This window comes from Chrysochloris asiatica, unplaced genomic scaffold, assembly GCF_000296735.1.
Source record: "Chrysochloris asiatica unplaced genomic scaffold, ChrAsi1.0 scaffold00211, whole genome shotgun sequence".
NCBI classification, from domain to species: domain Eukaryota; kingdom Metazoa; phylum Chordata; class Mammalia; order Afrosoricida; family Chrysochloridae; genus Chrysochloris; species Chrysochloris asiatica.
This window is the reverse complement of record NW_006408729.1, coordinates 2584263-2599188: the sequence shown is the minus strand read 5'-3', so window position 1 is coordinate 2599188 and position 14926 is coordinate 2584263. Positions and strand designations below refer to the sequence as shown.

General features: G+C 37.2%; 1 protein-coding gene across 1 annotated transcript in view; it reads right to left on the bottom strand.

Moving 5' to 3' along the window:
• Positions 1–14926, bottom strand: part of SLC39A8 (solute carrier family 39 (zinc transporter), member 8) — a 105064-nt gene that overhangs the window by 34611 nt on the left and 55527 nt on the right. The gene's annotated exons all lie outside the window — the stretch shown is intronic.

The window sequence follows — 14926 nt, the reverse complement described above, 5'->3', positions numbered from 1 at the left end:
GACAACAAGTGGTAGTTATATGCTCAGTTCAGACTTATAACTACCTTGTGTAGAGTTTCATAGGCTGCAAATCTTTAAGGGAGCAGAAAGCTTCATCTTTCTCCAGCAGAACAGCTGGTAGATTCGAACTACTATGGAGTGGCTGGTTGGTTTGAACTGCTGATTTGAACTTTTGGTTAGCAACCCAATGTTTATCCACAGTGTCACTAGAGCTTCCATAAAAGATATCTATTTAAAAAAGCAAAAACTAAAGCAAACAGTCTTCCGAATTTAGAAGAATTTCCATCAAACTTAAAAACATGACAGCAGTCATCATCACTTGTCTTCAGCATTGCCCTATAGGTCTTTATCAATGCAATGAAATAAGAAAATAAAGCTTATAAAAACTGGAAGCCAAGTAAGTGCCCTTATGTACTCTTTGAAGCCTCAATCAGCAATCAAAATGAACAATAAACTATAAGAAATAGAAAGAGAGTTCAGCAAAACCTCAGGAAAATTTATTCTTACATATCAGTAATAATAAGAAAATACAATAGGGAGAAATATATAATTTATAATAGTTTCAAAGCCACAAATTGATTAGGAATAAATCTAACAGAATATTTTCAAGGTATTTACATTGTAAACTATGAAACTAAGAAAATCTGAATATCATGAATTTGTCAGCTGCTTCCTACCTTCCATCCCATCAGTGTTCAATAAGTTGAATGCACTGACAATCAAAATCCTAGCAATAATATGCTTATAGAAGAAAAAAGACAACTTTGAATGAAAAATTTTAAAATTTTAAACCAAGATGAGGATATCTATTCCAAGAGAGTCAGGGCTTACCAAAAACTATAATTAAGGCAGTGCTGTATTCGACAGAATTTAAATTTAAAATTTAAAAAAAAAGCAAATTAAATTTAAGAAGTTAATAAATGCAAAGATAGAATGATCTATTAAACAAGAGAAGTTAGGACAGTGAGTATTCTATGCAGACCCCTATTTTAAAACATACAGAATTAGATTCCAAGTGTAAAATAAAACTTTGAAACATTTATAAGAAAATACAAAAGAATATCATGTTTTTCACTGACACAGTTGAGATTTCTTTAAAAAGACACAGAAAGTAGAAAGCTTTAAAAAAAATTACTAATGAAAACTTCCTTAAAATAAGAGATTCTGTAAACAATATGAAAAGATAAGTCCTGGACTTATAGAATATGTTTGCAACTAGTTTAATCATAAAGATAAACACTCAGAGAATATATAAAACTTCTATATATCTTAAGAATAAAGAGGAACAACTTAAATAAAAATGTGTAAAAGAAATGAACAAGAAACAGAAAAGTAAATTTATTACCAGTAATCATATGAATGGAGTCCTGGTGTGGCACTGTGGGTTAATGTGCTGGACTGCAAGTCGGTTTGAACCACAAGGTCGGAGGTTCAAACTCATCAGTCGCTCCTTGGAAACCTTATACAGTGTCACTATTGGTCGGAATCTACTAGGCAACACCTAACAACAACAACAATCATATGAATGGAGTCCTGGTGTGGTGCTGCAGGATTGCAAGGTTGACCTGTACTGCAAGGTTGGCAGTTGAAGCTCACCAGTTGTTCCTTGGAAACTCTAAACAGAGTTGCTGTGAGTGGACACCAACTTGACAGCACTAACAACAGCAATCGTGTGAATAGGAATGCTGGTGGTGCTGTTTGATAAGCCTTGGACTACTAGGTCAGCAGTTCAAACTCACTAGCCACTATACAGGAGAAAGACAAGACTTTCTCTCTCATAAAGATTTACAGCCTCAGAAACATTACACAGGGCTTACTATGAATCAGAGTTGACTGGACAGCACCTAACACAACAACAACAGTCATGTGAATAGAGATGTTCAACTTCACTGATAATCGGAAACATACAAAGTCACAAATCCAAAATAGACCATATCATACAATTGGAGAAAACATAAATCTCTTCTGCTGCTGGTGAAAGTATAAATGAGAATACCAGTTTGAACAGAAATTTATTGTTATTCTGTTAAATTTACGTCTGTGAATAACCTATGATCATTTCTCACACTTGTAGCAATTATTCCAACCTTTCTCAACAGTATTTCAGCAAGACAATTAAGGCCTAAAACCTTAAGGTATCCATTGCATACCAGAAATTAATTAATCATTTGTGTATAGGGAATAGTAATAACCATGTATTACTCATGAAAAAGAAAGAAAACAGTCACTCAAATTCCTTTTGGTAAGCTAACTTGTCTCACAGCACTCCACTTAAGAAAAGCTCTAGATCAATGCTTCTGAACCTGAAACTATAGCCTACCCAGGAGGCATTTAGAAATGTGAAGGTAATGGACTATTTTTTGGCTTTTATTAATGACTCAAGTGGAGCTACTGACAAATTGTTAGCAGCCATAAATGCTAGTATCTTACAATGGTCAGAATAGTCTTCTGCAAAGAACTGTTCTACCCCAAATGAAGCCCACTTCAGACTTAGACAAATTCTAAAACAGTTGCAAAGAGACTTTTTTATTATAGCAAAAATCTGGAAAAAAACAAATTATCATTCTCCAGGAAAATGGATAAAAACTTATTAAATGCATGCAGTTAATATGAGTGAATTACAACTACAAACACTAAAACATGGGGAAGGGGAAAGCATGTTGCAAATAAAATGCCCAGTATAAAAACTTTTCAAAACATTTTCATAATGCAAAATATGACAATATATTTTTTATGGGTATATGTTGCTGTTAAGTGCTGTTGAGTCAGTTCTAACTGAAAGCAACCCTATATAGGATTTCCAAAGAGGGGCTGGTGGGTTTCAACCACCACCCTTTTAGTTAGTAGTCCAGTGCTTATCCATATGTATATAATAAACATAGAAGCATGAATAGATATAATAGAATTAAATCCATGATAATACCAATCTGTACATAATAGAATTAAATCCATGATAATACCAATCTGTACATGTATACTGTATGACACAGTCATACAGTATATATGTACAGATTGGTATCCTATAAAACAAAGAAAATGAGTGAAACATTATTACAGGCAGCAACATAGATGAATCTCACAAGCATAGTAGTGAGTATATGAAACCAGTCACAGAAGATAAAATTTTTTCTGGGAAAAGTATTCTACAATGTTAGAAGTCACAGTATTAGTTACTTTTAGAATAAAGAGCCTAATTCCCAGGGAAGGACATAAAAGAGACCTCTGCTTCCTGGTCTTGGTGGTGACTACATGGGTCAATTCACTTTGTAAAATTCCGCTGAAGTATATATACACAATGCCATCTGTGCACTTTTCCATATGTAGTTTTCTCTCAGTAAAAATGTTTACTTGGGGAGAATTTAATTATCTTTCCTCCTGACTGTCCTGTTTCTGTTAATAATATCATATTTTTTCCATAATCCAGCTTCTGATACTCAGTCATTTTTGGTCAGTCTTGACTTCTTTTTCAATCCCAGATGACACAATTCTAGCAAAAATTCATCCAAAGTCACTAGAACTTTGATCAGATTTGGCTTTCCTTTGTCTTTGCTACTAACAGCAAACAGATTCCCTGTTTTCTATCTTTCTCCAAGATCTGTACATCAAATTGGAAACCAAAAAGTTTGTGGAGTCTTACTCTGAAAACTTTCTCAAAAGGTTTCTGTCCATAGCATGTAGGACTGTTACAGAATGGAGCTGGAGTGTTAGAGATTCTTGTTGTTGTTTTTAGGTGTTGTGGAATCGGTTCCAACTCACAGCGACCCTGTACAGGGTTTCGGAGGCTGCAAATCTGTATGGGAGCAGAAAGCCTCATCTTTCTCCCGCAGAACAGCTCGTAGTTTCGAACTGCTGACCGTGAGGTTCACAGCCCAATTCATAACCACTATGCCACCAGAGCTCTTAGGTAATCAAAATGTAGGCTAGAAATCAGTCAGTCATTTCTGGTTATATCTGAGTAAGTAGAGCAGAACTTTGACTATCTTGTCTTTTCTTTTTTGTTTCAAGATATTAAGTTATTCATCATAAATTATATGTGAGTGAGGCTATTTATGACGAGGAGAAAAAAAAAAATTAAAATACTACTAGTTATTTCCCAGAAATAAAATTTCATAACATTTTAACTTTGGTAGCATAGGTTGGAAAGCACATATTAATGGATTAAAAATAGAAACCCCACAAAAATATTAACCATTACAATATTTATAAGATGATTAATTATTTGAAAGAATCACAACAGATAACCTAAGCCTCTCCTGACATTGAGTCTCTAGTAATATTATTTTGCCAAATTTTCTTATCTAGGACATGGCTCTATTTACAAAGGCAAAAGTCATTCTTGACATTGGGTTTCCCTTCTAGCAAGTTCCTCTGACTGATATTTCAAGACTCTCCATTTTAATTCTGATGTAATATAAATAGTATGAACTATCTCAGATGGTATGACTTCATTCACTTATGCTCTATAACAGCTTTCAAATAATTCATTTTACATTTTGTACCACTAAATGTTTCATCTTGATAACTAATCTGTATACTATTTTGAAATTCAAAATTTTTAAATCCCAGCAGTAACTACAATTTTTCATTCAATTTTTAGAGATTTTATGTGCCCCAATTATATTGATTGATTGTTGTTGTTAAGTGTCAAGTTGGTTCTGACGCATAGCGATCATGGATAAGGTTTCTGAGGTGCAGTTCAAACTGGCTTTGCAGTCCAGTGCATTAACCCACTGCACCATACCAGGACTCCATAATTATATCAATTGTAAGACAGTAAATTTTTACATAATTGAGGCTTCATTGTTTTACTGCCCTTCAAATGAACTGAATATATTTGATTGTGACAGATACGGCAAGACATCCTAGGTGCATAGTTGGACAACTCAAGAGAATCTGTAATACAAAGACTGGTAATAGAATCATTCAAATGGCAAGTTAAATTGGGTCTTAAAATTCTGTTCTAATGTTGTTGTTGTTAAGCGCCTTCCAGTCAGTTACAACTCATAGCAACTTTAGAGGGTTTCCAAGGAGCCACTGGTGAGTTTTAAATGACAACTTTGTGGTTTGCAGTCCAGTGCTTATCCTACAGTGTCATACCAGGACTCTGTTTCAATAAGTGAGTACATGTTTAAGTTTCTACGTGAACATCAGTCTCCACGACTCTCAAGCCAGTAGAACAAGATGGTGCCCAGCTATCACTACCTCCTGCTCTGAAAGAGATCACATTAGAAGGTCTTGGATAGAGTGGGAGAAAATGTGGACTAAAACTCAAAATTGTAAAAAGAAAAAAAGAATGGGCTTACTGGAGGTACTTGGGACTATAGCCCTCGATCACCCTTCAGGTTTGGAAAGGCCTCATGGCCCAATTTTCAGTCAAGCAGTAGCTAAGTTTATAGGTGGGGGAGGCCAGGAGTGGGCAACAACATTAGTAAGGTATGTTCACCATGGAATGGTTGATTGTTCGAAATCAAAAGTCTTTGTGGTTTAGTATAAGAAATACTCTACTTAGTAATGATATAAATATGAAGGAGAAATGAAACTTTAAATGATAGAGTTTGGTGAAATCAGTAGGCTAAAACCAAAGGGGGGAAAAAGGAAAAAGAATTGGTAACTTATTTTACCAAGAGGGAGAGAAATTAATATTTATTATATGCTTACAATGTGCCAGACAAAATATAGGTACTTGACCCAAATTAATATAACTTTCAGAAATTTTTTTTTTTAATCATGGATTTTTTACTCCTGGTGTGGTGCTGTGAGTTAATTTATCAGACTGCAAAGTCATTTGAACTGCAAGGTCGGCGGCTCGACCTCACCAGCTGCTCCTAGGAAACCCTATACGGGGGCACTTAACAACAACAATTAATATATGCACAAAGCATGTTTTAGTGTTAAGACATGAACACTGGTTTGTACAACTACAGTTACCTTAAGGGGAGAAAAAAAAAAAAGAAAATTCTGAGAAACGTCCAGGAAAGTATCAGCGAAACAAGGATAGTACTCTGTCACAGAAACTACTTAATGAATAACTTAAAGAGGGAGGCAATGTGTTTCATCAAAAAAAAATCTGCCTTTATATTCCTAGAATTTGACTTTAAATCTTTACTAACTAAAGGACCGGAATGTCTCAGAGGAAAAAAGAAAGAGAGAATGGGGATTGAGTATATAGCATGCTGCCTAGAAAACTCACTTGCATCATTCCAGAGAGAATTTCTAGGGAACAAGATAGTGATTTTTTAAATTTACATATGATTAAGTATTTGTGGGGTGATCAAAGAGAGGAATGAAAACATAAAGACTTGTCAGTGAATTGAAATGAGAGTGTTATGAAGTGTAATGTTTAGAAACACGAACCCAGGAGCCAGACTGCCTGGATTGACTTTCTGCAAATTTCTTCTTTGTACTTAAATTCCCTAATCTGCAAAATGGATATAATAATTGTGTATACATCATAGGGTTGGTGCTACAAGGTTACACGAGTTTCATAGATGCAGATCACTTAAGAGAATGTTCTAGTACATAGTGATAACTCAGTTTAGCTAGTCTTTGGAGAAATTGGAGAGTCTAGGGAAGGGGAAGGTTTGAAAGAAGTTTGGGAGTATACGAGTAAAGAAAAAAGAAAAAAAACTTAAGCATGCTTGTTTTAAGATAAAAGATACCTGGAAGACTGTGGTGATGATGAGCATATTTGGAGAAACAGGCCTGAAAAAAGACAAAGAACACAGTGTTTCTGAAACAAAAGGGGAAGCAGAGAGGAATGATAGGAAACAGAACATTTTCAGGAAGTAGCAAATGACGTCAGGTAGCAGAGTTCACAGAGATTTCAAATAATGATCTCAGTCTTGTCATTAAAATAGGAAAAGCAGAAGTGAGAATTTATGAAGTGATGAAAAAATGTTAGAACAGTAATGCTTGAAATTGTAGAAAAGTATTAACTAGAGATAAATACAAACATAGTTAACATGATTAAATAGTGGGCTTAATTCAAAGCAGATTCAAGTATGAATTTTTGTGATTTTTAAAGTGCATAAATAGAATGGGTTGTAGGGGGCAAGAAAGGCTGAGGAAATTCCAACAACCAAAATATCAAGACATACCCAGAATTTCTCTTCATGATTATATAGCTATGTGGTCTGCCTCTAATCAAATAGCTTTTCTATAAGTATCAATCAATCAAGATCAGAAAACCACTTCTTAAAAATAATTGTATTGCTTCTATAGTTAGAAATTATTTGTTAATTAACAACATAAAGGAAAATAACAGATCTCTGTTTAAAATCTTTTGATGTTCATAAACTGTACTGCGTAAAATTATAAATAGGCTTTGGGTAAAATATGGCAGGATGGACACATATTTATTTCTTGTTGTTGTTAAGTGCCATAGAATTGGTTCTGATTCAGAGCAACCGTGTATGGGTTTCCAAGGAGTGGATGGTGGGTTTGAACCACCGACCTTGTGGTTACAGTCAGGTGCTTATCCTACAGTACCATACCAGGAATCCAGAAAGGTAAATGCTGCTGTTAAGTGACATGGAGTCAGTTTTGACTGGTGGATTTGAACCACCGACCTTTTGGTTCAAACAGGCCTTGTGATCCATTGCATTATCCTAAGAGCGAGAGAGGGGCAAGAAAATCTTTGCAAATATTTAAAGAATAAGCAGAGTTTTAAATCCTTGAACCTAAGCCAATGCAACAAGGCAGTCACCCTTCTTGATGATTACTGGAGATTTACTCTTGGGAGAGATCAAACCAGAAAGACCCTCAATTCAGGGACTCAAAGCAAACTGAAGGTTGCTGTGATATACAGTACTGAAGACAAGGGACAAGGTCAAAATACTCATAGTGCCCCAGTCACCTTCTCCTGCCACCCTATTTTCTAACATGGACAGTAAGAAATATACTCTACCCTTTCCATATTCAGGGAGGAATATGGAGAAACCACACACACCCCCAAGGAAAGACAAGCATAGACCTTCCAATCATCTTTTTGAAAATTCATTAATTTTAAAGAAATAACTGCTTTCTAATTTTTTCTGCAAAATATATATTTCATTTGTATTTCAGAAAGGCAAAAGTTTTTACATATTCCCTCTGCTTAGAATACCTTCAAAAATGTAATTAGGTAGTCGGAGTCCTGGTGTGATGCTGTGGGCTAATGCGTCAGACTGCAAAGTCATTTTAACTGAAAGGTCGGTGGTTCAAGCTTACCAGTCACTCCATGGAAACCCTATACAGGGTCGCTATGGGTCGAAATTGACTTGACAGCACTTAACAACAACAACATGGGTACTTCTTGAATGATTTAAGTATACTTTAAAATCTGTTGGATTACCATGGGGATCCAAGTACTTCAAAACTGCTCTGTGTATATTTGCAGAGTTATCATTTCATATCAGTTAAGCAAAGCAATTTTCCCAAACATTTTGCAGTTAAATTCTACTTTATTGCACTTCAGTTTTAAACAATAAAATTCACAAGTTATCCTCTGATTTAAATTTTTCTTTTACTAGAAAAATAGGCAGAGCCCTTGCCCCACGTGGCACTGCATGTTAATGTGCTGGCCTGCAAGGCTGATTTGAACCACAAGGTCAACGGTTCAAGCTCACCAGTCATTCCTTGGAAACCCTATGCAGGGTGACTATGAGTTGGAACCAACTTGGTGGCACTTAACAGCAACAACATATCACTTTATATTTATTGGTAGTCCTATTGTGGTGCTATCAATAAGCACTGGATTGCAAAGTCTGCTTGAACTGTAAGGTCGATGTGTCAAACCCACTAGTCACTCCTAGGAAACCCTATACTTGGTTGATAGTTTGAACTGACTCTATGGCACTTAACAAGAGCAACAACATTGTTAAATGCTTTTTTGGTGGGGTGCTGTAGGATAAATGCTGAACAACTAACTGCAAAGGAGTCCTGGTGTGGTGCTGTGGGTTAATGCGCCAGAATGCAAAGCCGTTTGAACTGCAAGGCTGGCTGTTGAAGCTCACCAGCTGCTCCTCGGAAACCCTATCCAGGGTAGCTATGGGTTGGAACCGACTTGATGGCACTTAACAACAACAACAACAACAACAAACTGCAAAATTGAAGGGTCCAAACCCACCAGCCTTTCCTCTGAATCTCTGTAGAGGGTCCCTATGAGTCAGAACCAACTCCACAGCACTTTCTAACAATATTCTTAAATGGAAACAAATAAAATTTCATTTAGATAAAAGAGACTGCTGAAGAAATGAACGAGATGGTCCCTCTAGTGGTCATAAAGAGCTAATACCTGTTCCAAAGTCCCTGACATTTTAAAGGAAATCAAAACCCGAAAGAGGTCCCATTCTCCTGTGACACTATACGATTAGCACTGAACTGCTTATCACAAGGTCGATGGTTCAAACCCACCAGCCATCCCTCAAAATCCTATACAGGGTCATTATGACACGGAACTGATTTTATGGCACTTTACGAGCTCTGGTAACATAGTGGTTACGAATCGGTCTGCTAATCTCAAGGTCACCCGTTCGAAACTACCAGCAGTTCTACAGGAGAAAGATGAGGTTTTCTGCTTCTGTAAAGATTTATAGCCTTGGAAATCCTAGGCAGGGTCGCAATGGGTCGGAATCGACTCAACGGAACTTAACAACAACAACAACAACAAAGGAGGCTTGGTTTGGCACTGCAATATAAGCACTGGACTTGTAACTACAAAGTTGGCAGTTCAAACTCACCAACTGCTTCTTAGAAACCCTATACAGGGTCGCTATGAGTCAGAAATGACTGGACCACACCTAACAACAACAAGGAAATGGGTGGGGGGTGGGAAGTGGGGCAAGGGCGGAGAAGACTTGCCAGGTTCATAAATACTGAAATGATCCTCTACGTTTATACACAGGAAAGAAACAAACTAGACAGTTATCATAGGGTGAAATGTAAAGCATCACCTAGTGACAATAACTGGAGATATACTGTTTCCCCTTCCTTTCTTCTATATCTACCTTTTCCTTTACTATTATACTAGTTCCTTGGTATGTAACAGCTTTATCATTCTCAAAGTGTTTAGAAGATTCTTCACCTTTCTCATCCGTCAATTCTCTGCTGACCAAACAAACAAAAAAGCCCCTGAAAGTCAATCTCACATCACCTTGTTTTATTTTCATCAATGTATTTATTGCTATTTGATAGTTTCTTACTTTATTTTATTTTTCTATATAGTCTGTTTTGCTGAATAAACTGAAAGCTCCATAAGGTTTGCTTCTGAATCCCGAGCGCCAAGGATGATGCTTGGCATACAGCAGGTCCTCAATAAATATTTACTGAATAAACTAATAAAAGCCTATAAGAATGGACTCTAAAATGATACACATATTTCTAAATGACGTAAAAGAGAATCAAGGATAGGATTTCATCCTTGTCATGATTTACTGTAAACACATCTTCTGGCTCTAACAAATCTAGTACTGAAGCATTATTAATCAATCGTTTAATCAATAACTGATTGACACTTCTTGAGTTATTTGTCAGCAGTCCAGTGCTCATCCTACAGTGCCATACCAGGACTCCATTTATAACACTGTTGTTAAGTGCCATCAAGTCAGTTCTGAATCATAGCAACCCTGTAGAGGGTATCCGAGGTGCAGCTGGTGGGTATGAACTGTCAACCTTGTGTTTCACAGTCTACTGCTGATGCTACAGTGCCACACCAGGAGTCCAACTATAACACTTATTGATGTTGTTAAGCGTCAAACCGGTTCCGACTCATGGTGACCCTGTATAGGGTTTCCAAGGAATAGTTGGTGGATTTGAACTGCTGACCTTGTGGTTCACAGTCCAGTGTTGATCCTACAGCACCACAGAAGGAGTCCAATTATAACAGCTGTTGTTGTTGTTGTTAAGTGCTGTTGAGTTGGTTCCAACTCATAGCAACCCTGTATATATAGTTTCCAAGGAGCAGCCCGTGAGTTTGAACCACTGACCTTGTGGTTCAAACTGACCTTGTGGTCCAGTGCTTTATTCCACAATGCCACACCAGGACTTCTATAACAGTGGTAGTAGTGGTGGTGGTGGTTATGTGCCATGGAATCAGGTCCAATTCAAAGCAACCCTTTACAGGGTTTCTGAGGCTATAAATCTTTACGGGAACAGAAAGCCTCATCTTTTTTCCCGCAAATCCAGTGGTAAATTCAAACTGTTAACCTTTCTGTTAGCGCCTCAGCTTGCAGTGATTTGGAGTCAGGCTACTAATCTCAAGGTCAGCAATTCGAAACTACCAGTGGTTGGTTCCGCAGTGAAAGATGAGGCTTTCTGCTCCCATAAAGATTTACTCTAGATAGGGTAACTATGAATCGAAACCAACTCCATGGAGTCCTGGTGTGGTGCTGTGGGTTAATGTGCCAGACCACAAAGCTGTTTGAACTGCAAGGCTGGCAGTTTAAGCTCACCAGCTGCTCCTCAGAAACCCTATACAGGGTTGCTATGGGTCGGAACTGACTCGACAGCACTTCATAACCACCACCTATAATAGTTGTACCCCTTAATTTATTATGAGGATCAAATAAGGCAATTAATCTAAAGTCTTTAATATATAATGAGTATTTTTAAAATCTTAACTGACTTACTGCAAGAAATTTTCTATATAAACATCTCCATATTCTTTGCAAAATCTTGACTAAAAGTACCGTTCATTACATTAAATAGAATAAATTATTTAATTAGATGGGGAGAATCATATGATCAATTAAGTTCTCTTTCCAGAAAGAAACGCAGGCATGGTCATTTACCATAAACGTTTTTCCTGCTTTTTTAAAAACAAAAAACTAGCATTTCTTTTGACTTTATTTTTAATTTTCTTCTTTCAAAATGTGTTTAACTTCATAATTTATGTTATGTAATATTTAAAGTTTCACTTTCCTCATCTGTTAAATAGGCATTGATGTAGACACCAAAGATATTCACTAGTATTCCTTTTTTGAGATTATTTTTAATTTTCCTCTTTACATTGTGTTTAATTTCATAAGTTATTTCATATTTAATGTTTCACTTTTCTCATCTTTTGAATGGGCATTGTTGTAGTTAACAAAGACACTCTTATCCCAATGTTCCTTTTTTAATAACCATTCTTCTACTCCATCCATACTCTCTTGAGAATCATTTAAGTGATCCCATCTTCTAAATGATTATGATGTCGTTATAAGTGCACAAGAAATTCAGGCTTTTGAAGAATTTCGGATTTAGTACTCAGAAAAAAGTCTGTTCCTTTTCCTACCTACCAGTGTCTAAAATTATAAGCAATAAATCTCAGAGGTTGCTTAATGGTAATGTTTTCCACTTATGGAATAAATGGGTCCACAATGAAAGAGAAAAAAAAAATGATGCTAAGATGCAGGAAAGAGGAGAATGAGTCTTAATGGTTTTGATAGCACTTCAGTTCTTCCTGTTCTCGTAGACACCCAATATCCTTCTAATCAGCCTTCTTTTGATAAATAATTTGAGTTTGATTTCCATCACTTAACACCAAAATAATTTTAATACATAGAAAGTAATTACTAGTTTGTATTGTTGTTACAAAACAATGAGATAATCTACTTAAATAATTAGCATATTAGCACTACCATCAAGTCGATTCTGACTCTTGGTGACTGCAGTATAGTAAATTCTGTAATGTATCTTCAAGTCACAGTCTATAGGTGGTGGTTGTGTACCACCTAGTTGGTTGCAACCCTGTATGAGGCTGAAAATCTTTACAGGAGCAGAAAGTCTCATCTTTTTCCCGAAGAGTAGCTGGTACATTTGAACTGCTGACCTTGTGGTTAGCAACCACCTCTTATCTCACTGAACTCTCAGGACTCTCACCATATACTATGTTGTTGTTAAGTGCCGTCAAGTCGGTTCCAACCCATAGTGACCTTGTACAGGGTTTCCGAGGCTGTATATCTTTACGGGAGTAGAAAGCCTCATCTTTCTCCTGCGGAGCAGCTGGTAGTTTCCAACTGCTGACCTAAAGGTTCGCAGCCTGATTCGTAACCACTATGCTACCAGACTATAACTCCTGCCAAACAATGCTTTCTACCCTGCTTTATCTGGATAAGAGAAGGTGGGAGAAGATATTATTAGGATGACATAATAATATGAAATGAAGATCAAATGTGAAATGAACCATCTCAGAAGCAGGAGGGGAAATCTTACTACCATCAAACAAGAAGAGCCAGGAGTGGAGTACGTCACTTGGACCCTGAGATCCTTGCTCATCGAACCCCCTCAACCTAGGGACAGAGAGCGGTGACCCTGGAGGAGTAGCAGAGGAGCAACAGCAGCAGAACCAAGAACCAGAGCATACACAGAGCAGTGAGCTTCCCAGACCACAGAGCAAACGAATCTGAGTGACTCTTGTTTGCAGAGTAGGATACCTCCAGGCACTTAATTGTAGGAAGAGACTAGGTTTGCTGACCAAGGGAGTTAAGCCCAGTGCATTCAGGCTGAGGTTAATGGTGGAATGGTGTGTCCTGTGGGCATTTATCAGTAGCCTTCAAAGAGCTTTGTAACATTGGCTGGGCAGACAGAGCCTGTAGACATGGCTTGTTGTTGTTGTTGTTAAGTGCCCTCGAGTCGGTTCTGACCCATAGCAACCCTGTACAGGGTTTCCGAGGGTGTAAATCTTTACGGGAGTAGAAAGCCTGGCTTAGAGAGGCTATTCTGAATCAAACACCTATGACTTAAGCATTATTGACCCTGTATTGGAGCCTGTTGATTCCTGATGTGGTGATGCAGGATCGTGCACTAGACTGAAAGGTTGGTTTGAACCACAAAGCCAGCGATTCAAATCTTATACAGGGTTGCTATGAGTCAGAACCAACTCAACAGCACTTAACAACAACAGCATTGTAACCTATTAACTTTCCTAATAAGCTCCAAAACTGTGAGTGGTATCTCTGAGTTCTGTGTGTCCATTGCAATGGATTATTGAACAGATGAGAAGTAGAAAGTGTCATGGGAGAGATGGTTGGTGCCATATTTTTTACAGTGACACTGTTGGGCAGCGTAGAATTGTTCCAAAGGGCTCCTAAGGCTGTAATCTTTACAGGAAACTGCTATATCTGCCTCCTGCAGAGAGATTAGTAGATTCTATTCACAAATCTCATGATTAGTAGCCAAGCACTTTAACCACTAAGTCATCAGTGCATATGACATAGTCGGTTTGAAACACAAGGTGGGTACTTCAAGCTCACTAGTCGCTCCTTGAAAACCCTATACAGGGTCGCTATGGGTTGGAACCTACTTGACGGCACTTAACAACAAATACTTGCTCAAAAAATTATATCAATGTTATTATTTAGAAGATGTTAAAACAATTTTTTTCATCAATTAATGGCCACAAATGTAATAGCTTGCAAATCTTTTTTCTTACATTTTCAAAATCACCTAAACCGATTTTTTGGTTTTAGATGTTGACAGAATTGCAAAATATGAGAAATGGCATGAATTAATTCTGCCACATATTATTGTATGAATCTAATTAAGATATTTCTCTATAGGTAAACATTCTTTTAAAATAATGAAGCCCCAACTCCAGCAATCCACAATTTCTTGCTCAATTCAATTGTTTAAAGTGAGCATATCAAGGGGAAAGTGGGAAATGTATGCAAGTTTACATTCCATTTACCCCACATATCCAGAAATAAGCCTGATAGGTATTTAAATGTACAAAAGATTGGCTTGGCCACATTTACAGCAACCTTTATATGGTGGTGGTGGTGGTGTGCCGTGGAGTCGGTTCCACTCATAGCGAACCTAGATAGGGTTTCTGAGGCTGTAAATCTTTACAGGAGCAGAAAGCCTCATCTTTCTCCAGATAGTATAGGGAATTCTGGTGGTATCATGGCTTAAGCACTGGGCTGCTAACCACAAGGTTGGCAGTTCAAAACCATCAGCTACTCCATAA